Source organism: Pipra filicauda, unplaced genomic scaffold, assembly GCF_003945595.2.
Source record: "Pipra filicauda isolate LSUMZ 115617 unplaced genomic scaffold, ASM394559v2 scaffold52_size3558583_pilon, whole genome shotgun sequence".
Lineage (NCBI taxonomy): Eukaryota > Metazoa > Chordata > Aves > Passeriformes > Pipridae > Pipra > Pipra filicauda.
In genome coordinates, this window is record NW_024104676.1 from 968102 (window position 1) to 991687 (window position 23586).

Here is a 23586-nt window from a genome sequence, read left to right on the forward strand (position 1 = left end):
GCTGTGAGAACTTTGTGGTATACCCTGTCCTGTTTTGCCATAGCTTCCTACGTGTTCTCCATACTCTCCTTTCATTCCTCTCCTGGAATATTCTGATGGCAACTCCCACTCATCACAGCTGCTGCCATTTTCCCAATGTACTGCAGTAAAAAACTGGAAGGTACCAGTTTCAGGACTACCTGTGGAGCTTGTAAATTTTGGTCTCTTACATATGGTGAATGAGATTTGAAATTCAACATCAGAGGTGGGAGCCTCTTCTCCTCCAGGTGAAAGATCAAGACTTACTGCAAGCAGAACAGTGCATCTTGTGTGGACTGGCCCCTGGGGTCAGCTATAATGCCCAGCTGACTGCCCTTGAGTCTGTGGTGGGGTCATGGATGTCAACGTCCTTTTATTCCGCTTCATGTCGTGGGCCTGACTAGCATCACTAGCGATGGTAACATATTGGCCAGTTGTGGAAACACATCTGGCACCTGCATTCTGAATAAACCATTGTAGGTGGATGGATGAGGGCTTGCTTTGGTTGTACTGCATCTGTGCAACAGTCTGGTATGTGAAACGATCCAATGCAGCTGCTGTTTTGCCATGTGTAAAGTGCAGGATGGATAGTTCTGCTTCCCAGGGAGGCAGATATGTGAGTTCTAGGTTATGTAGAAGGATCAGTCCTTGTGGTGAGAGGAGAACGTGGAGATCTGGGAGCCCTAGGTGCAACTCACAGTTCCTCTAGGAGGAAATTTACTTTGTGAAGGAAGGTTTCTCTTGCACATTTTGAGCTTTTCCCTAGCATATGGGTAGGTAGGAAGAGTTTGCCAAATGTGTTATAGTTACATAAAACATGCAACATCTGACAGATACGGAAAGGGTTATAATAAATGATTCCTTTACACTCCCTCTTTGAAAAAGCTAAACAAAAAGGTAATATAAAGCCCATCAGATTTTCTTTCCATTTATGAGGCTCTTTATGTTAGTGTGGAAATTCTGGCTTTGAGCATGGGCTAACAATGGCTGAATCTATTTGAGATCTTTCTGCTAGGCAAGTACTGTGGTATTTTGAATTACAGTGATCATTTTGGTTTATTTGCCTTTGCTATTAATATCTGTGTATATGTAGGAGATTATTTCTAATATCTCATCTCCATTTCCAGTCCTGCATCTGCTATGACCCAGAGATAGGAGAGGCTGCTTAAGGTTTCTTAGATTTTTTTTGGTCTCCTTTCTCCTCTCTCTGTCTTCCCCATTTTTAGAGCTGTACTACTTTTTCTGAGGGATAAAGTGAAGTTAAAAAAAAGAAGTAGAGTTGTATTTAGGAGATGGGAATTATTTTGCTTTACTGGAAATATTTAGCTAAGTTAGTGGTTTGGAAATATTTTCATGAGAACTGCTGAGCTAAAAGTTACTGAGACAAAATTCCATAAAAATAACTCTGAACTCCAGTTTATAACAAAGTCATTGTTGGCAGCCTTCTGTTCAAAAACTTTCCATAGCTGCAAAAAAGACTGACTTATGGATCAAAGTGATCTGAATTTTTTTTTGCAGTTAAAAAAGTTAACGTTTGGATTTGAACCCCACTGTGGGTTAATTAATTTCCATTAATTTATTACTCTGTATCCTTAATAAGAATGACACCAAGGAACAGAGGATGGGAAGAGACACTTATTTCTATTTAAAATTGGTTCCGCAGGATGGAAATTTGGCAACTGATGTGGAAACTAAGCAAATCTGTTTACAGAGCTCTCTGCCTCTCTGAATAATGAAACCAACAAGAAAGCTCAAATAAAGAGAGATTTTAATGATGAAGCTGCACTTTGTTGAAGTTTTTCTTTGTGCTGTTTTCTAGGTCTTTTTACCTCGATAATAAGCTTGTTATTTTGTGTGAGATGTAGTGTAAATTGAGAGTACCAGCACCCAACTTGTGTCCTGTGCTCTTCAGAGCTTCTGACCACTGTTCACACTAATGATCCAGGTACAAAGAGTCTGGAAGTGGTGATATCAAAGAAGCTGAGGGTGTTACAGATAGTGCCAGGATAAATGTTAGGAGAGAACTTTAATGAGAGGAGTCACTGCAGGTTTCAGACAATAATTTAAGGGTTGGGCTGTGGCTACCGTTAATGCAGGAACACATGGGAGTGAGTGGAATCAGTTTCCCATCACTAACTCCTACAAATCCCTGTCATATCTTTTCAGAATTCAGATGGGTGTACCCACGCCCTCTGTGGTGGGCTTAGCAGGAAACAGCTAGGATGGGAGGTTGGATAGACACGCTTTCTTGCACCATTAACTTAATGATCACAAAAATGAGCAAATAGGGCGAAGGATATTAGTGTATTAATCTAGTAAAGCATAGTTGCAATTTGAATACGATCAAGGAGAAAACTTGAGAGAAGCTGTAACTTGCTGACTCCGAAAATTTTCTGAGGCTATGCAGTTGCTGGCAGTCCTACACATGTGGCAGAGAGCAGGAAAATATTTTAATTTTTTAAAAAATATTACTTACTTTCTGACCCTCAGATTAAAAATAGTTATAAAATTGAATAAAGTCTTGTCTTTACTGAAGAGGAGAAATTGTTATTACTCTGCTTGTGCCACTTCTTGATTATATATGCAGCCATATATAAAGGGGATATGTTGGCAGTACCTTAAATTCCCTGGATGTTTGGCTTCGAAATAAGCAAGTGGTTATGGATTTTTTTTTTTAATCAAAAGAAAATGACATTCCTTTTTCCCTAACATCTTGTCTGCAAAGATGCAGAATTTATGTATTACAAGGATAATATTTACTTCATAATGCGGTTTTTACAAATGCGTTATCGGAACAAATACAAGCTCTGCGGGAAGAGTCAACTTTTCTTTTACAAAGGGAAATGCCACCTTTCAAAGTAACTGAAGCTGTTTGAGGGGGTGAATGTGCAGGTGAATAAGAAAGATCTGGATGTCATTCAGAGGTATTTGACAACATTCTGTACCAGAAAAAAACCAAGCAACTGTGCGTGAAGAAGGAGGGTCATGTCATGGACTAATCTGTGGGTAAAAGATGGGAAGAATAAGGTGGTCCCTTCTGACAGTCACCCAGAGTAGTTGGACTGGATGATGCATTCATCATATAAAAAGTATACTGAAAAGGGGCGCCTTGATGAAGTGAGAAAGGGTGCTGATGATACTCACCGGCTCGTGGTAGTAAGGTTGAAGTGAACCATGAAGAATTGGAGTAGTGCCTGACACGGCTGTGTGACTGAGTGGTGGAAGGGCAACGAAAATTCAGTGCAGATAAATGGCAAATGGTCTACATGGGGAAAAAAATAACTGTGATTCCGCTAAAAAATGGTGAGCTTTGAGCTGACTGTTACCATGAGTGAGTCATTTACCAGGTTATGATAAACAGCAGTGTAAAACAGGAGCTCACTACTCTACACTGACCAGAAAAGCAAATCCAATGCTAGGAAATATTAATAAAGGAATAGAGAATTAAAGAGATGGCATACTTGTTGCCACTGTGTAGGTTCGTGGCTCACTAGCATCTTGTATCATGTGCGGTTCTCATCCTCTCAGCTCAAAAACAATACAGTAGGATGAGAAAAATTTGGAAAATGCATCAGTTTTAAGAGATACAGAAAGGCTTATGTACATGGGAAATAGGGATTCTTTATCCTGTCAGGAAGAGACATTAGAGGATATTCTTGAGGTCTGCAGTATTGTGAGTGGTGGGAAGAACCTGCACAGGTTCCATTGTTCATTGTCTCTTTCAACACAAGTCTTAGAGGAGGCATCAAGTAAAATATAAGCAAAAAGAAGAGGTGGGTCTTCTTAAAACACTGTGCCAAAGACTATTATATTTGCTGAAATTTTACGTGGGTCCACTTTCTGACAGTATGGAGTCCCAGGTTTGGTGCAAAACAGCAGTTGTTTGTGCAAAGAAAGCTAGGGGCTCTCTGCCTCAGTATTGTCATCTTAGCAACAGGGCATGGTTTTCTTGCATATGCCTTTCCTAGTTTTGGAGCTTGCACTGTACCTTGCTGAAACAGCAGGACTTCCATTGAAAGCAGAGGAGTAATGACAACACCAAGAGCTTTTATCTGTACCTTACTGGGTCAGGTAAGCTCATTTTTTTTCTTACCAGACTACTCACCTCAGTAGCAGTAAACATATTCATGTTCTAAGTGCAGGCACTTGCATGTCTTTTGTGTAAGTTCTATATGTTTTATGCCTTCACGCCTCTCCATCCCCAGTGCCTGCACTGTATTCTGAACCTTCTTCACTTGAGATGTTGACAGTCTTGGCAGCCTCATCAGGGAACCATGGGCTGGCCTCTCTTGCTTTGACTGTCACATCCGTGCTCCTTGTACTATAGCTGGTCTGGGGATTTCTGTTTCCTGGACCAGCCGGAGAGTTGGGATGTGCATGCATGAGCCTCCGTTGCTCACTGAATCCTGACAGGGGATGTGTGGTTTTACCTATTGACTCTGCTCACAGCACTAGGAGACCTTCATTTGTTTCTACTCTGATGGACACTTTCTCTTTTAGGAAGCCTATAGCAGTTTGTGAAAAGGGCTGATACTCTTTTAGGTTATGCAATGGCTGGTGTGATACCTGTGTGTGATGGACTGGTGTGTAACGTTTTGCTTCTGAAATGAGAGACAAATCTGAGGATGGTCTTGAACACAGTTGCAGAGAAAGAACAAATATCAAAGTTTAATGGGAACCCAGGTTTCCTGATGGTAACTTGTTGTGCTAACAGCAGATTCATTTGTTTCCTAATTAATCAGAAGGAGTGTTCTTTTTATTTCAGCCATCTGGTGGAGAGCATGTTGTTTAGCTTCTTGCTACTGCAAATTGGAGCTACACAGGAAAAAGGATGTTTCAACTTCTGTTTTTGGCTTGTTTTTCAAGGTTGAGTCAGTATAGAGCACGTTGAAACATACAGTAATCAGTTGCAAAGTTCAGCTTTCAAGGACTGCAAAAATTTAACTTAAATTGTCCTTCCTGAAAGGACAAGATGGTGATATTGATGATTTAATTGCTTATTATTACTTGTTTTATTCCACATAATCAATCGTCAAGACAAAAGCAAAATTTCCTTAGTGAACTCAGAACTATTCTAGGATACCAAATTTGTTATCACTTTGTAGAGAACATTTAATGTCGCTTTTACATTTCTTCTTTGGATTAATGTCAAAAGCATATTGCCTGTCAAACAATTTGTTGTTGAGTGTGCCATTAGCTTGCTAACTCCTCGCAAGGATTTTAAAACATTGCATTTTTTTTCCCTCCAGAAGTCCCTTTAACACAGCCTTTCTTTAGAAGGTATATTGTTCTTGTGGAATATTTTCCGAGGAGCAGTCTGTCCCTATGCGATGTTTACTGTATTTTTGCCTTGCAGCCAGCAGATTTTAGTACAAACTTGCCTGGGGGTGGCCTTGTCCTATTTTCCTCTTAGATGGTTCTGGCATTTATAGAGCTTGGGAGATCGTGCTTCTGAATTTTCCAGTCTGAAGAGCTCGAGCCAAAACAGCAGGGGAGATAGCAAACCTGTACGTTGTTTGGCTTACAGCAGCTGGGCCTGTTTTTCTTTTGACCTAAAGCAATGGCAGCTTTTCTTGTGTTTTGTGTGGAGGAGGGGGAAAGTGAAGAAGAGGAAAGCTACGTGAGGAAAACTGCTTTATCTCTGTGCTTGGAAAAAGCAAACCTTACCCCTGCCCCCACCCAACAATACTTCTTTTTGCACCCCTAGCAAAGGTATCTCCAAGCTACTTTTCCATTGCATGTAGAGATTGTTTTAGTTGGTTTGTGAATACTGATGATTCATGGGAGAAGAAACTGTGCTTTGTCGTAATATTGCATTAAGAGTTTTACAAAACAAACTCTTTTTATGTTGCAGTACCATAGTGCTTGCAGATTTCACTTTTCTATTAGAGGACCGGCATCTTTGCAGTTTTCAGTGACATTTAATAGCTTCCCACCAACGTGTATTTTCTCCCTTATGTCTTGGTCACTGAAAATACTCTTGCGAAGTAGGGCCTGGAGTCTCCACTGGGAAATGAACTGTGATGAATGATTGTGGGAAAATATGAAATACCCTGTAGATGGGTGGCTCAGAGAACATAACAAGTCTTCTGGTTTGGCCTTGTGCTTGAAGAACCCTTCTTGTCTGTGAACACTGTCTCTGAAGTCATTCCTGCTACATGAGGTTTCCTGTGGAAATACGTTTCAGTGTTGCTGCCTTTGATGTATTCTAGTCTTATATTTATCAGCAGATGTTTCAGTTAAGTTTTGCATTTATGTAACAGAAATATTTAGTTGTGCCACAGAGTGAATTTTTTGTTAGAGGAATGGGTTTGCATGTGACTGTTGAAATCCTGAGCTTATGAATTCCAGGAGCATGGAGAGTTCCCTAAAAAGTTTGTGAGAACAACAGTGTTGAGGCTTAGTACACGTTTGAAGTGCAACACAGAAGAACACACAGCATGTGTGTGCCAGGAATTTCCAAGAAACTCCCAGTGATTAAAACAAATTAAAAAACATCATATCTCTGAAGATTGATAGGATTCCTGTCTGTATGTCTGCACTAGTGCAGGACAACTGGGGGACAGATCCTGAGCCTCCTCAAGCTGAACATAAGGGGAAAGAAAAAATTTCATGCTTCTCTGTGTTTTAATGTTTTCTCCCTTTATGTTACCACATAGATTTTCCTTACAGATATGTGTGGGTCTTCATGATGCCTGTTGTAGGTGAAACTGTTGTTTCTGCTGTAGTTCTGGCAAGGGGTGGCAGTGCAGAAGCTACACAGCTGCTCCTTTTGTGAGGAAGCTGTTGACCAGCTTCACAGTGCAAATTCTTATCCAGAATAAGAATTTTCTTAATTGGCAGCTTTGATGAATTTCCCTCCTCCCCTCTTGTCCCTATTGCAACTCTCTGAGTTGGTCAGTCGTAAACCTAAATCATATTTCATCCTAAAGAGAATATTATTTGGACCTGTAAACGGATGCAAGAAACAAGGAGAACGTTAGAGCAGGTGCATGTTAGCCTAGAGCTTTCTGTTTGGGATAAGAAGGGTTAGCAGAAAGTTGATGCTGTAGAACCAGCGTCTCCAGTCTGTCTTGGCTGAGCATTGTGAATGCCTCAGGCTGTCAGAGTGGGACAGGAAGGAGCTGAGCCTTTAGAAAAATATGCTGGCTTCAAAATCATTAGGTATTACGTAGACAAGTAGTCCAAATTTGCCTAACTGTTCTATATTTGTTTTCCTCTCTTCTTTCCATTCAGCAAGTCCAAGTTGCAGTATGAGGCTTTCTTTCCTTCACAGATCAATTTGTTACTTGTCACCTGACTGAAAGATCCTCATGTTGCAAGTTTCATTCTTTGTGCATAGCAAGATGGTTTAAATTAGATACATTGAAAAATAAATCATATTCCATTCTGATAGTTTACCTGATTTTCCTTTCATAATCACCTTTTTTCAGTACTTTTTTTTTGTCTAACATGAACTTCTTCTACTCTTTGTTGCATTTTGTTCTACAAATCTCAGTACTGAATTGTCTTCCTCTTTTTTCAGTGGTTGTCCAAATTCTGAAGGCAAAACAGAGGACTAAGTTCCCTCTTGGACTTCAGTACTGCTCCTCATCTTTGTCTCTAAATGTAATAATTTCTATAATTTGTCTTCTGATATTTAATACTTTTATTGCCCTTAGGATAGATTTTCTTTCAATGTTAAACTTACTCATGGAGGCTGTAATCACGACTTACTAATTTCTCTCTTCTTTAATGTTCTCAAGAATGTCTTCCTTAACATTAGGTAGCAGATCTGGTAGATTTTTTACTGGTATTAATTGCTGCATAACCAAGTGCCCTTGAAAGTCAGTTATGTAAATGAACAGCCTTGAGCTGGCCGTAAGAATGAAGCTGGCTTGAGTTTTAATTTAATAATTGAGGAATTGGAACATAAAATGGTTCTTTAAATCTAAAATAGGATAGAGTCATATTCTTTATTAGACAAATTCTAATTGCGTGAACTATATCAGCAGTTTAACATTTAGTTTAGGTGATCACTTTGCATGCAGGTGAGCACTTTAGATGGTTATTATTAGGAAAAAGCCTTGCATTTGGTTGCCTTAGGTAATTTTAGTTCAGTATTTTGAAAGAAATTACTAGTTTGTTGTGGCTTTAAAATAACAAGTAGAGTCTTTCTTGGAATATATTCTTTACATCTGTTTTTTTTCCTTTCTTAAGTTAGCGATCATAAAAGTCGCTGTAAAAATTCATATATTTTTCCTGAATATGCATCATACGTGAATCTCTTGCCTTATTAAAAAGTACATGAGTTCTGGACAGTGGAGGGCAGGTACATCATGTCCCTTTGGGTAAAAGTTATTTATTGTTACATACAATATATGCAAAAACTGGTGGATGCGACGTTATTTGCAAATACAGGCTTGGCAAACCTCCTCTGGAATTCGGAAAGGGTTTTCCAGCTCGACTTAGTCATTTTTTCCCAAATGTCTTGGCATAACTGATCACTCAGGAGTGACATATGGTAGAAACATGCTCTAAGGGACAAGTCTCCCGGATGGCGCACAGCACCACACAAGATAGACAGATGGTGGCTTATTCAACCTTGGAAAAAGTTTAATCCTACATATTGGCACGTCAGCCTGGGTACTGAGAGAGGCACACACATGCCTGTGAAATCTGAGGCAAAGCTTTTGTGAGTTTGCTTGCTGTTACTGAAAGAACTAGGAAGATTGGGCTGATACTATACTGCATGAGTATCTGCAAATTAACAGGCTCAACATGCTATCTAGAAAAAGTGATGTTCCCTAGAAAAGTGGAAATCCCAGAGGTAGCAGAATACTGCAGAGAATAAAATTTGCTGAACTTTTCACAGCTGTTTCTAGGTTAAAACATGTTTATTCAACAAAGCTGGTGAGTACTTACCTTAACTTATTCGCCAACAGCTCTTGATTAATTGAAGTGTCTAATAGGAGAAAGGGTATTTTATGTTTTCCACGGTTTTACTTCTGTTTCAGGGCTCGATACAGGTTTTGTGAAGCATATTACCACTTCACAGCACAGAAACTATAACCTTTCTCTTAGGTAGGTTCAAACAAAAAGTTACAAATTTCCTGATGGTAAGTTTAAATTTACAGCAGAGAAATGAAAACTGTACATTGCAGTTTTTTTCCTAAATAATAAGAAGAAATCAGACCTTTCACTCTAATATCTTTGTGATTAAGACAGCAAAGAGAGGGACAGAATACCTGACATGGAGTTATAAATCTGCTTTGAATTCTTTCTGGAAACCAAGTAGTGGTTGATTGATTGATTGAATGAACTTCTGGAGTCAGGGCTGTGTTCAGTAAGGATTTTGAAAATCCTGACCCACTGAGAAGATGAAGAATTACCTGCCAAACTTTTCCCCCCACTTTCTTTTTCTTGTAGATCACACTCCATATTCACAACTAGAAGGAAAAGGAAGAATTTCCTGACTGTCTGGATTTCAAGGATGTCATTATGTTGTATTGGATGAATTTAAACTAGACAAGACTTCTTTTTGAAACACTTCAAGAAAGGTAAATGTGATTCAAACAAGCTAATCTTGCCAGTAGAGGAATAGTTTGGTCAAATTAATCACATTCTAGTAACATTTCAGCCATACTGTACCACAACATCATGATCTTTCGTTTACGTGTTTTAGGTGTTGATGTGTTTGTATAGATACATATCCATATATGTAGCTGTAACTAAACCTTACTAGAAATTTTTAGATGTTGGAAGATTGTGATTTGTCAACCCTTGTATATTTTGTGGAAATATCTTGTTTCAAGCAATTCTCTTAGGTGAAAGAGGTGGAGAAGGAAGAGGGGAGAGAAATGAGATGCCCACAGTAGCCAGCATATTGGTAATTACTTTCATGGATGTGGAAGACCCAGTTAATGTTTCTGCCTCCTGAGAAGAATTACTTGAAAATGAGATCCTAGTCAGTGAACTGTAAAGTCAAATGGCTCAAGCAGCATTGATTGACACATACATTTAAAATACAGTGTGGTTTGAGAGACACAGAGGGAGCTGCAAAGACAGAGACTAATTCAGTAAACTATTCGGGATATGCATTGAAGAAGTAAGAGATGTCAAATTCTTGCATTCAGCTGAGGATGCTCTTGTGCAATATAAAGATGTGCTTATTTTTGGACTAGCATAAACAAAGATTCACTCATCCTGTGGATGTGAGTACCCTTCAGGTATTTAATTTTTTGTCACCCTTTTCTTTCTTTTGCTGTGCATCATTGTGAGAAATGGTGACTATAGCATAGCCAACCTGAAGACCTACAGTAATTGCTGCAGAACCAGTGTGCTTTTTCCATTTTATCTTTTTCTATCTACTGTAACTAACTGTTATAAGACTTAGTAAATAAAAATTTTAATAATTCTATTTTGTGCTCAAGTGCACAGTCAAAAAAATGTGACAGACATCAGTTTGCTCTCTTCTAGACCCTAGAAGAGTTTCTTACATACTGCACGGAAGCAGTGAGTGTTTTGGTGACCCATCCAGTCCTCTGAGACAGAGTCCTACCTTGGTGTCAGGAAACATGCCTGTGGGCCTTCCAGACATCGTACATTTGTATGAGAGAGAACTATAATCTGGTGAGATGATTAAAATTCTGCAGATTCACAGCTGACACCTTTTTGACCCAGATCTAAAGTTCAGACTCAGAAATACTTCGGTCCCTTGAAATTTTAGGTCACGCTTCATAGAATTGCTCTTTTCATAATTTATAGGCTGAGCGTGATCCTATCATTGTTGGATTGCTGAACGTCGGTGTGTGTGAATCAGCCATCTGCTGTCAGGGCTGAGTCTTGTATCTCCCTGGCCAGTGACAGTGGAGGTCATTAAACCATGATGACACTTTGTCAGATGGGAATGGTTCAAGGGAACAACATGGCTGTGTCCAAAAAAAGCCACTACTGCTTACTGGTAGTAATGACATTTAGAGGACTGAAATGGAGAAAGAGAAGTTTTAATAGAGGAATGGAGACTTTGTGAAGACAGAGATGTGAAAGGCTTGGATGTTTGAAAGGCACAAAGACTGGCTTTTGTAGCAGGCTTTTCAGTTAATCCTGGAACCAGATGAGGAATAGAGAAACTGTCTACATAGGAGAAAAGCAGACTTCAAGATTTGGAAGAGAAGCTGCATGGAATCCTTGGGTCACTGACCTAAGAGTGGTAAGGAAGCAGATGCATGTACGTAGTCTCATTTTATTTTGTCTAGACTTGCATACCTTGTATACTTCCCAAGTGGAGAGTGATTTGGTATTTTGGAACTCGTAAGAAGCTTGTTCATGTTTTGCTTCAACCAACAAATGTCCTGGAAACCCAGCATACCTGCAAGGTTAGATCCTTGTGTTAAACTTGCTGTGAAATCTGGGCAGGATGTGGGTTAGCACTAATGATGGGATCCCGTGCCATCTTACTCTGCCAGGTCCTGTTTCTTTGGAGATACAGCAATCAACACCAAAGAAAAGTCATGCAGAAACTGAGAAAAATATTTAGCAGGAAATAACTGATCCAAACCTATGGAGACCAAAGATGGTTGAGAAAGGCCAGACACAACTGTATGTGCACCGGTGGGGATTTTACCGTACTAGTTCATGCAAATTGCTGCTGGGCTATTGAGGGTGATTCTGAAGGTAAGGTTGAGCTGCAACTTTAAAAATCAGGACTAAGACATCTTGCTGCACACCTCATGGAATATATTTGGGCTTTATTCGTTGCTGCTGGTTCAAAAATGTGCTCTCAACAGGTGTAGCCAAACAGGAGGAAAGAACAATTTAAAAATCCTTATATATGCAGTAATCCAGTGGTAGAAAAATGTGAAGTTGTAATTGTCTTCTACACTTCCCCCCCTCCATGTTGGGAGAATTATTTTTAGATACTAATTTCTAATTTAGTATTTAGTCTCCTTTCTTTCTCTTCCTCCTCCCCAAAAATCCCCCCAGACTCTGATGATTTAAAAATGGTACCATGGAGAGTTGATGTAACCATATGTAGGTTGTGCATTGGAGGTGTGATGTACCTCTCTTACAATCTTAAATGCAGGTAAAGCTGAAAATGGCTGCGTTCACTTTTATGCTGTCTATCCCCCTTTGTTCTCTCTCCCTCCCCCTTCTGCTTGTGCTCACTTGCTCTCTCTTTAGTATAACACAGTTGAACAGCAGTGAAGTGTAAAATGTGCTTTTGCCAAGGTCAGTTTCTTGTGATTACTCGCCTGTGGCAACTTATGCCAGTTGCAACAGACTGAGTCTCAGCAGTCCACAAAGTCACACTGGTGCTTATGCAGAGGACACCCAGTGTAGGTTATAGTAACCGTAGTCTGGAATAGCTTGCAGTGCTGCTGAATTTTAGCTGCTTTATTTAACTCTTCCGATGTAGCTTGCGCTTGCTTCAGTGGTTTGGAGTCTGCTCCATGAAACGCTAGGCTGTCCTGTACTCTGGAGACCCTTCAGGAGGATTTTGGGTAGATTAAATTCTTGTTGTTGGAAATTGTTTCTTTTCTTATGGTGGATTGCTCAAATTTCAGGAATTATTCATAAATGAAGAGAAGATAAAATAAAGCATCATGGACACATGCATCTTTTTTTTTGTAATTGGCTTGCTTTTGGAGAAAGTCTTATCAAATACCGCCCTATTGACATTGACACAAGAGAAACTGTTTATCTACATAGTAAGAAGTATTATAGAAAAATATATGAAGTAGTTTTAAAGCAAAAATTTAAAAGATGATGACTTAGTCTTGGTACTGTCTTTAAAAATGTACACATTCATAAACATCAAATATTTTTTTGTTTAAAAGCTAAAAATAATTTTGACTCCTGTGACAGGGGAATGAATGTGAGATTCCAGAACATTTGTTTTAGGAGGTAAGATTTGTCAGATCCCATTTTGTTGTGCACACTGAATGTGGAAGTGGTAGGGACCGCCACTTTCATTCTGCTTTCTTACATGGGAAGAACCATATCCCTTTATGGAAAAATGCTGTATTTGGAACAGAAAAGCAAGGACTTCCTGTGTTGTTGGCTTATTTGTACTACCAACAATATATATGATTTTAAATTCTTTCTGGAAATACTTACTTTTGAAAGAAACGTTTAGCTCGAACTGTGTGATAGTGACTTTGAGGTTACCTGTTTATCACTACTGACGAGTAGAGAGGCAGAAAAGAAATCTGGATGATCAGCTGAAGGGTAGAGCTGAACTTTGGTGACCTCTGAAATTCAGTTAAGTCCAAAATTTCATTGCTTAAAATTGATTATGCATTTGATTAATTTTGAAAATACGTGTTGCTGTATTAAGCACTACTCTCTCATGTTTGCTTTGGAGTGATTCCTGAGCACAAGTAAAATAATGGCTCAGCAGTTGAGTCTTGATCCTGTAAACACCCTTGCACAAAGCACACAGGAATACTCCTGTTGTGCTTAGTGAAACTCCCCACAAAGCAAGGTGAGGATTCAGAATTCAAGTCATTTGAAGCTCCTTATGAAGGGTTAATCCTGTATTTTCTGTTTAGTCTTGCTTTCAGGTTTACAAGAAGTATTTTTTATCAAGGAATATGTTACTTGTTGCTTTTTTGCCTACGTGGAAGACAGTTAAATTAATATTTTGTTTCACGAGTGACATTTGCTTGTTTGGTTTTCATAACCTATATGGTTCTACTGCTATTACAGACCTTATTCCTTTGCTTTTAATAATGTTTGTATTGACCCAGCTCTTACGGAAGAATATGCTAGGAGAGCTGTGTTTAGACTTTGTGAAGACTGATCTCTGTACTCCCTTTTAAGTTGGAAATTTATGGTGGAGATTAGCAGTATATTGTGTGTCTATACTGTGGTATATAGGCCTGTAGTACTTAGAGTGGTAAGTGTTGTCTTCTAATTGTTAGAGGAACAGTGGAAATGAATGTTCCCTGTAGGAGGAAGCAGCTGTACTAGAAGAAGCTGGTCTTCAGTCAGCTGAGAAATGAGCAAATGGGTGTTCTTGGGTGCGGTAGTATAGAAAAGCTGCATTGTCTGTGCTCAGCAGAACCTGTAGCAATTATTTCCTTTTATCTTAAGGAACCTGAGGAAAGGAAAGAACTATTCAGGCACCGAAGTTTTTTTTTGGAACATTCCTAATGATGCTCCTGCAGTGGGTTGCTGCTGCTGCCTGCTCTGAGGATTTCCTCATCAACATGTTAAACACGAGCAAGCAGTTGACAATTGAGATGGAAGAAGTCTGCACAAAACCCTGAACTCGTTCAAAATTCCATGCAGAGGTCCTAACTGACTTTTAAAAATTCATTAGAGCTTCACTGTTTCCCAAGTTCTCACCTCCTGGGTTCTGGGTGATAACAGAAATGCTTTACTGCACACAGTAAATGTAGATGTTGTGGGTATTTTTGGACAGGTGAAATTCCAGAGCCCTTGAAGTCTTTCAGGATTTGCAGTCAAAATTTTTTTTTCTTAACTCATGGATGGGGATCTGAAAGCTTGTTAAGGGATTTATTCATACAATTCCTACTAGTTTTAAAGGAAGTTCTCTATCTCAGTGTCCTGGTCAGCTTTGAAACATTTACTGAGCCAATATGGATGAGCTGGAAATACGTATTTAACATATGGATAGAATCCTACTTTTGTAATTCTTCTCCAATTTGTGAGTATCAGAAGACATTTCCCTTTTTGAAGGCAACCACTACACTCTTGTAGAAGTAGAAGATTGTCTACCTACTCATTGCTTTATTAATTTTATTAGAAGCAAACTTGAGAAATGAGTAGTAAATTTGTGTTGTGCAGCAAAACATTTCTTTTTTTTTTTTTTTTTTCTCTCCAAAGTCAATATTTCTCTTCCTTTTCTTGGCAACAGGAGTAGTATCTCCTCATAACCATTCTGTTCACATTCTGGGGAGTATCTGTGAACTAGGAGCCAGGTAAAGAGAAGTCAATAAATTTAGACAGAGAAAATATTCTCAAGTTCCTTATAAAAGATCTTTATTCCAAATAAAGATCTTAGTTAATCTGAGGGAGCACTAACTCTGTAAGTTATCATGCATACATCCTTTGAAGATGAAGGGGAAACTAGCTGATAAATCTTGAGGGGGTTTTTGTGTTTTCTGTTTTAATGGCAAATTTATCTTTAAGCTTCTAACAGCTTTTAATAAATGTTTTACATTTCAGTTATGACAAGACAGTATCATCCTTATAGTTTTCTTCATCAGATGGGGAAAATTCAATGATTAGAAAGTGGGATCGGGAGGCAGGGTTTCTTATGGTTTGTTACTTATGGCTTTGACACCTGAATCACTGCATGGACTAGGACAGTCTATAATATGACTTTAGCTTCCCCATGGGAAATACTGACTATAATTTCCTGCCTCATGGGTGCAGATGAAGATTAACCTCATGGAATGAGTGAAGTATTTATTAATAAATGGTCGTTACTGATATGTCACTTACTTGTTCATAGCAGTGACATTGCTAATATATTACTCCTGAGGGGAATGTAAATGAGCACATAAACCAAAAGACATTCATTCAAGTAATTGTCATCACCCTGTTTAAATGCATGTTCTGTTCAATAGTGTCCCTGTTAGTGCTTACTGTTTTGATGATTTAAAAAATGCTAAAGAAGAAATGCCACCAAATACGAAGGGAAAACTCAAGGTCGTGCTTACTTGTTCTGTCTTCACATCACAGTGACTGGAGTGTTTTTGATAATCTTTCTTTAAAGGCCTGTTAATTGAGGATGTAAGTGAAGTGGCATACATTTAATCCAGCTACATTTTAGAAGTTTAATCTCGTTGCATGTTTTCTACAGTACAGGTATGATGTATGATGAAGTGTCCAACAACAGCGTGGCTTTTAAGTTTTTCTTTTATTTCTCATAATTTTCATAACTGAGGTTAAAGAGAAATAAAATATTTTGCCAGTCTGTTTTCAGTGGCAGAGCTGTCATTTGGCCTGTGATGAGAGATGTGGGAAAATGAATATTACTTTACCTTCCTTTCAGTGGTCATTTTGAAGGATGTGATTGAACAGCAAGGTCATACAGGGTTTTGGAGGAGGAGTTTTCTTAGATTCTTTTATTATTTTATTTGCTCCTTAATGAAAGAGGCCCCCGGATCTTTATTTTTTGTTTCTTTGTAGATTTAGACTTCTTTATTTTTTCTACTATACTTTAAATATTAAAAATAATCTTGTGATAAATGTCCTTTGGGCTTAAAATGGAATTACGTCACATAGCCTCTGTTTTTGGGTTGGATCGGAAAGAAAGAAATGAGATAAATATGCAGTGCAGAGGACGGGGAATGTACTTGAAAACTCAATTTGCTGAGCCCAGAAGTCATTTTTGACATAGTGCTTAGTATCTGATCTGTAGTCCTAAAGTGGCAGCGGTGATCCTTCCTGCACCTCTTAGTTCTCTGCTATAATCTCATTGGACTCATCTTTTTTTAATGTTGTAGTCCAATTTACCTAAACGTTACATTTGAAAAAAAAAACCCACAAAGGGCAAATTAAGCAGCTTTATTGAATCCCAGCTGCTTTTATAAATTTGATATTGGCAATGACTGAGTTGTACCATAAAGGTCTCATTCCCTTTACCCCAGTGGTGGACACTGGAGTTTGTGCCCCACAGCTGTGCAGAAGACAGCTTAGGAATGCAGTCCGACATGTCCTCTGCAAGATTTCACTGCCTGCAGGAGCTGCTGAAGGTTACTGGTCATGGCTTTATACCCTGTGGTAAACATTCATAGCAGAATTATTCAGAACTGAAGGGACACAGTGAATTTGTTGTTATATTTTTGTAATCAGAGTTTGAATTTCTGTATTACGTTATTGATGGAGCTTTTTCTCTCTCAAGAATTAAACCTGAAGCAATGAGTTATGAATCATACTTTGTGTCCCACTTACAGGCTAGCTCGACTCATCAATGAATTTTCTTCTGGCATGATTTGGGGGAATTGCCAGTTATTTTTTTCATATGTGGCTTTTAATTATTGTTGACTGTTGAATAAAGATAGAGATGAAACAGTCCAGCTAAACACCTGATTTTATTTAGTTTTGTGCTTCTAAAGAGTCACATCATACAATGAAGTATTGTATGATTGCATAAGAGAGATAGTGGGCCGTGGTTTTCTGATTCTTCAGTGTTAATATCAGACAAGAACAGTAACAAGTAAGTACTAGGAGCTCATTATTATGCTTAGGATTTCTTTGACTTAATAGTTTTCAGATGAGTAAGATATATTTAAAAAAAAGTTATCTCATGTATGAAAAATATCTCCTGCAAATAAAGCCCCAAGCAAAAAGCTTTTGATTTCTAGATTTTCTTTAAGCTACTGACAATCTAATGATAATATGCATTTGTACACAAATTACACTGGTCATGTAACTTCTACCGTACTTAATAGTCCTTATTTTATTGGGTAACATTATTTTTAGTGGTACATTTATCTTGTAGTGTAACCAGACACACAACATTTTCAGTGCTAATTTTGTGGAAACTTGAAAAGCAAAGCTCAACTTCAGTAGTGCTTTCTAAGTTTACAAATATATAATAATGGAGAATTAACACATTAAAGCACTATAAGAATATTTTCTCTTTCTAAGAGCAACTGTATTTTTTTTCTATATTAAACGGTTTTGTACTTATCTTTTCCCTATATCCAGTATCTAAATACTCTTAATGTCTTTTGTGGAAGCTATAAGAGCTTTTAGTTAGGATTCTCAAGCCTTTCGGTTTTATTTGCATACATTTGTTAGCTTCAGTAACTGAATTCTTATATACAAACAATAAATAGTTTAATCTGTTTGGTATTCTGTAATCTCCCCTTCTCACTATACATTCGTTGTCAGAACTTGACTCAAGGGCTTTGTTTCATGCAGTGAAACACTTCTTCCCCTATGATCTGTAAGATGAAGCTTTATGAGACATTTCCTTAAGAAATTAAATTATGTATTTTTTCTGTTGTATATGAAGACTCAAAATCTATATCTTCACTCCTTGAGCAATGAGTAGATACTTTATCCTTTAACTGAAGTGAAATTCTGAACTGAAGTATCTTTATTTGATCATTTAAAAGTTGTTGGAGCAACAAGAGAAGGCAGAAATGTGTGACAGATGTGTAGGATATCCACATGCACAGACTGTGGGCAAATGAATAAATTGTAGGTAAGATGCATGGATTCTCTCTGCAGGTACGTGAGAACCCAGACTCTTCTCCTGCATCCTGTTGGCATGTGGTCATTCATCTGTGGGGAATGAAATCCACATGGCTAAATCAGGCTTCTTAAATTATTGGCATTAGTTTGAGCCAAATATTTCTTTCGCATTACACAACGAATGGGAAAACTTTCCTGCCAAGGAAGGAGCAAAACTGAATGATAAATGTGGCAGTAGTATTTACTGTAGAGCTTTTCACCAAAGCATAGTCTTCTCTGATAAGACCACCTCTTAATTGCAGGTAACTTTCTCCTCCTTTCAAACTGACCAAACAGCTGTCCTTAATTCAAAAAGTAAAGAAAGACTTGCTCTCAAATCCCCCATTTCTGTTCTCTGCTGGATGCATCCAGTTTTGTTGATAATGATCTAATCTGTTGCATAACCAGAGAATACTGAGCCTGCTGCCATAGCCTGCTTCTTTCTTGGCGCTGTTGGAAGGCTTCAAAGAGAGGCTGAATGTGTGAGGCGACTGCTCTACCAGCAAGACCAAGGGGATCAAAGCATACATTTAGAAATGGAAAACAACAAAAAGAGAAGCGGTTAACACAGAGTTGCAGTCCTGAAACTGAAACCGGTCTCACAAGAATGAACTATTTTGAAGTAGAGGATAATTACTATAGAGCAGGAAAAGATCAGGAATTTTTAAGGAAAATTCATCAAGGTTTTATTTTGTAGTATTTTGATATGGGGAAGATTATTATTCAAAAATGGATGTGTTGACAATTATATGCAATTGAATTGGTTTTGTATGATTTTATGTTGCATCACATTGCTTTCTTGGCTTCTCTAGTGTTTTCAACCAGTAGGTTCTCAAATGAAATCAGTTGAAAAATTACTTGAAGAAAAAAAGATTTGTAGTAAAGTTTCATGTAGGGATATTCTTTGAAGGTTGGACAGTTGTTTCAAGATTGCATTTAATGATCTTGGGAAAAATACAGTGATTTGTGGTGTGGAGGATTTTTTTAAAATTTTTTTTATTTATTTTTGTTTTCAATTTCATCATAAATGGAAAGAATTTCTTTTCATATTATTCCCCCGTGTTTTGGATGAAAATTCCTGATTGCTCAGGAGATATCTAATTTATGAGCATTTAATTTATCTTTCGGTCATATTCATGAATCAAGATTATAATTCCTTGTACTTTAAGTATGGTTTACATTACAATGCAACATTGATTTAAACTGATCCTTTTTCTGTGTCAGATGTTAAATTTTTTTTTGCTTGCAATTCTGAATGTTTGTCTTTAATTTCATAGGAAAAATCTTAGTATTTACCTGTGCTAATTTATTAAGGTGTCATATTGGAAATGTAGGAATCTCAGCTGCATGTTATTAGGAAAACTTTCTATAATATACACAATATTATGCAAAACAAACTGTGGAACTTTCATGATGCCAACTTTAGAAAGTATCCTTATCCATAGTCTATTTGTCCCTATCATTTACTGTACTAGTACTTTGTGGTTTTTATGATAGGGGAAATGACAGTAACGTGTTTTTTCACACTCATTGACTCCCTATACAAGGGAGGCAAAGGAAAGTTGGAGGTACAATAAGCTTACTCTCCCTACTGTCCTTGTTACTGTGTAGTCTTCCGTATGATGGGCCAGTGTTAATGGTAGTGGTTATGCCTTTTTTTTCCTGTGGTGGTCTGATGACTGGCACGTGTATAGTGTTTCTTATATGCTGTGAATCCTGGGAAGAACTGCAAAGCACAGTGTGATTACTCTTGATAGAGATGCACTAAAGCATTGCATCCTGATAAAGTGGATGATACTTCCCACACATAAAATCTTTGAAATATTGTTTAACTAGCATTTTGGTCTCCAGTGTTAGAAACATTCCATCACTCCCTTTTCCCCCTCCTCTTTAAGAGCAGATTCCTTACTATGTGTATTTGCAAAATTTTAAGTTCTAATGATACCTTATCCTACTGGTTACAGGAGGCAGCCATAGTTGTGATGATGACTGCTTCCCTGGACTACTTTGCCCTCTGTGGTGGTGTCTGTTTCTTCAGTGATCCTTCCTTGTGGGGTGGGAAAGAAGGAGTGCTCAGTCGGGTCAGAGCCTTTTGCGCACTCTCAGCTGCAAAACTCTAGCTACATTTTAAAGTATATGAGCAATCTGTATCTTTTGAAAGATGTGTTAGATGTATTCAGAAATTATCCTGAGGGTCACAGAGGGTATTTTACTTACCCAAAACTACCCCATCCCCTTTCTTGAAAGCATCAGTCTTTGAAACTTTTCTTATAAAGTCTGTCTTTTTAACATGGGCCAAACAAGGTATTTTTCTTTCCCTTCATTCATGAAAGAGCTGAGTTGTTCTGACTGAAGTTAAATTACTGTAAAAATTAAGACTTAAGGCAGAGACTCTTCATAAAAAAAATAATTCAGATACATTTTTAAAGCTTAGTAGTTAAAAGAGATGGACAGTGCTCTGATCCTTAATTGTAATGCTGAGAATCAGCTGCGTGGATACTCTCTCTCTTGCTGGAGAAGCATTATCAGGTTTTTACTAGTTGCCATAATAAAGTTACTTGGTACACGTTAAATAGCTGTTTAATCTTTTGTTATATTTCTGTCTGTTGTTTCCTTACTGGTAAAATAGATCAGTGTCAGTGAAGTTGTATATGCTTAGAGGAGCCTCCTCTTGTCCTCTTTTTTGGGTCATTGAAATCTCTGCTTTTGAGAGGCTTTTGTACTTTGTTTTCATGTTGAGGGTATTTTTGACAGGGAGTCAATGCTCAGATTGCAGTTTTAGTTACTATGGAGAAACTTTCCCACAGAAAGGCTTATGCTCTATTTTCTGAAGATGGTTAAACACTGAATTTGCCCAACTTCCTCTTAACCTGCAGTTCTGAAGTTCATTTTGTACCAGTTTTCTTTAGACTGAAAATCCTTTTGGCTCAGACATGCTTCCTTTTAGCCTTTGCAATCTGTAGTGTCCTAATGGAAAAAGGAAAAGATGAGGATCAGGACAAAAGAGAACTATATCTAAAAGCCTGCATATGACAAGGGGATTGAATGTAGCTGTAGGCTGATTGTTGGGTTTTGTCGAAAGAGAACTATCACATGGCTGTCTTGGAAGTGAGTTTACTGGAGATTTCTGGTATATACTGATGTATGTCAGTTCCTCCACTTGTGGATTTGGTTTCCCTACGAAGGTGCTAGGTTGTGGTGGTTTTACGTTGTGGAGCTGGTAAGAGTTGTTTAAATAAGTTTGTTTCCATGGGGAAAAATTCCTGGATCTGGGCTGAATGGCAACAACACGTATAATTTGGTTTGTATGTAGTTGTGAGTTTTTCTTCTGATACTTTCTGTAGTTTTTCTTTGTGTCTGCTATATTGAATACCGTTTAAAGAGGCAGCTACATTAAGGTGTACTTCAAAGTGTCAGAAAACCATATGAAGCTGAGAACTTGATCCAGAAATAAATTCTGAAAGATTCTGAAAGCATTTTATTTTCACCTGCTCTGTCAGTGTCTTTGCCAGATGAACGCTTACTCTTAAGCCCACTGTTCTCAGACTGGTTAGATTGTGTGATTTTTATTTTTTTTCACCTCCTCCAGCAATAGGAAGGCAATACTGCAGCCTTTGAAAGGCCCAAAGGTTTGATAGCATTGTGCTGCAATGCAGGCTTTCCTCCTGATCCTGTGTAGTCGCTGTGATGTGAAGGGTAGGAGCCTTTTCTCCTCATCCTTTTATTTCTTTTAAATCACCCATTAAATACCTGAGAGAAAGCAGACTGTTGGGAAAAAAGTTTTCCACATAATAAGAAAAGTTGGAGAAGAAGGCATTCAGAGAGGGAGCAGTTTTCTAGGTTATGCCTGGAGGATTATTCAGATTCAGGAAAAACTTCAGAACACAGGGCTCAACCTTAACATCCTTTCAAATTCTTTAGTTAAACTAAAGACAGATCAATTTCCCATCAATTGTCTATAAATATAGAGGCATTTTAAGGACCCTTTTGCTGGCTGTTGTCAGAGTCTAAGGCCATAGAAAATACTTTCTGGTTGCGTTTTTTTCAAGGCGTTATATTGGATGGGAAAGGAGTAGACTTCTACAGAGGGTCTTAAGGTTTCAAAAATTGGAAGAATAACAATGTTATCAGATAACCCATGAGGAAACAAAGACATAAGAACTGCAGGTCACACTGCAGCTCATCTTCAAAGGTCGGGATTAGAACCAAGGTGGGTTTTTTCCATCTCCTCTTTTTCCTATCTGTGTAAATATAGACATATTTTTATTCTGTAATTTCAATACTGAAATCCTTAAGTTAAATCTGAAGTTCTTAAACTGTGAGGAATTGTTCCTGAACAGATGATGGAGCAATCCTGAGGACTGCTGGGTTTTGCTTCCTCTTCCTCTCTTTTGTGCCCCTGTCTCACTGAGTTTTGCAAGACAAAGCTCATAAACTCTTCCAGAGGATAAAAGCTGAAGCTTCTTGTGCATAATCACGAGCAGCAGGCTGACAGAGACACTTGGTCAAAGTGACAGTTATTGTGTATAAGAGATTAGTGATAGACAGGGAAGATTTTGTTATTTAGTCTTGCCCAAATTGTGAACATTTTCAACTGTGTGACCTTTTCTAGTTTAATTAGTGTAAATCTTAGAAGCACAGGGCATCATGATTACAGAAAATAAATGTTGTTCAACTATATTACAGACCTTATCTCCTGAATTTGGTATGAGATCTGATGTTCCCTGCTGGATTTTAAAAATGAAATTGACTCTTAATGAAGGATCATCTTGAAAAATTGAATTCACATCCAAGTTTCTAATGCCAGCCATACCTCTGGTATTTTTGTTGCTGCTAAGTCAGCTTGTATTTTTTTTGTAAAAGTCTTAGAAGCATCAACACTTCCATTAATGTTTATAAAGAAAGCAGCAATTTGAATATGCGTGGCTGAAAAAACATTTCCTGCAGTTGTCCCAGCAAATTGCAGGCTCTCTTGAATATTTGGTCCTCAGAAAATATATATGAAAACTGAATTATTCATTCATATTCAGCAGGGACAAAATACTGAAGATTCATGATGCCATGAAGCTTAATTAACTCACTGTGTTGTGTGGTCATTTAATAACTTCTGATAAAGTTTGTGTCGTTTTTGTTCTGTCTTTGGGAATGCAGTTCATTTGCTTGTAAAACAGTGGCTGTATAATAACTGCAGATAGACTGTGATAACTTGGGATGTTCCTGTCTCCTGCTGTCCAGTCTTTATTGCAAGTGTGTATTACAGTACTGCAGCTAAGTTAATCTCTCCTTTATGTTTATCATAAGCTTTTAAATACATATATACTGTATTAATTGACATAAGTTTTAGGTCAAACCTCAGTATAAAAGCTTGGA

General features: G+C 38.0%; 1 protein-coding gene across 3 annotated transcripts in view; it reads left to right on the top strand.

The window, feature by feature from the left end:
* Positions 1 to 23586, top strand: part of LDLRAD4 (low density lipoprotein receptor class A domain containing 4) — a 279863-nt gene that overhangs the window by 35852 nt on the left and 220425 nt on the right. For 2 of the 3 annotated variants that reach the window (XM_027742939.2, XM_027742938.2), the window contains exon 2: positions 9427 to 9557. The gene's annotated coding sequence lies outside the window, so the exon portion shown is untranslated. Of the gene's footprint in view, positions 1 to 7555; positions 7627 to 9426; positions 9558 to 23586 lie in introns of those variants that run through there. The other variant, XM_039387087.1, reaches the window with a different exon arrangement.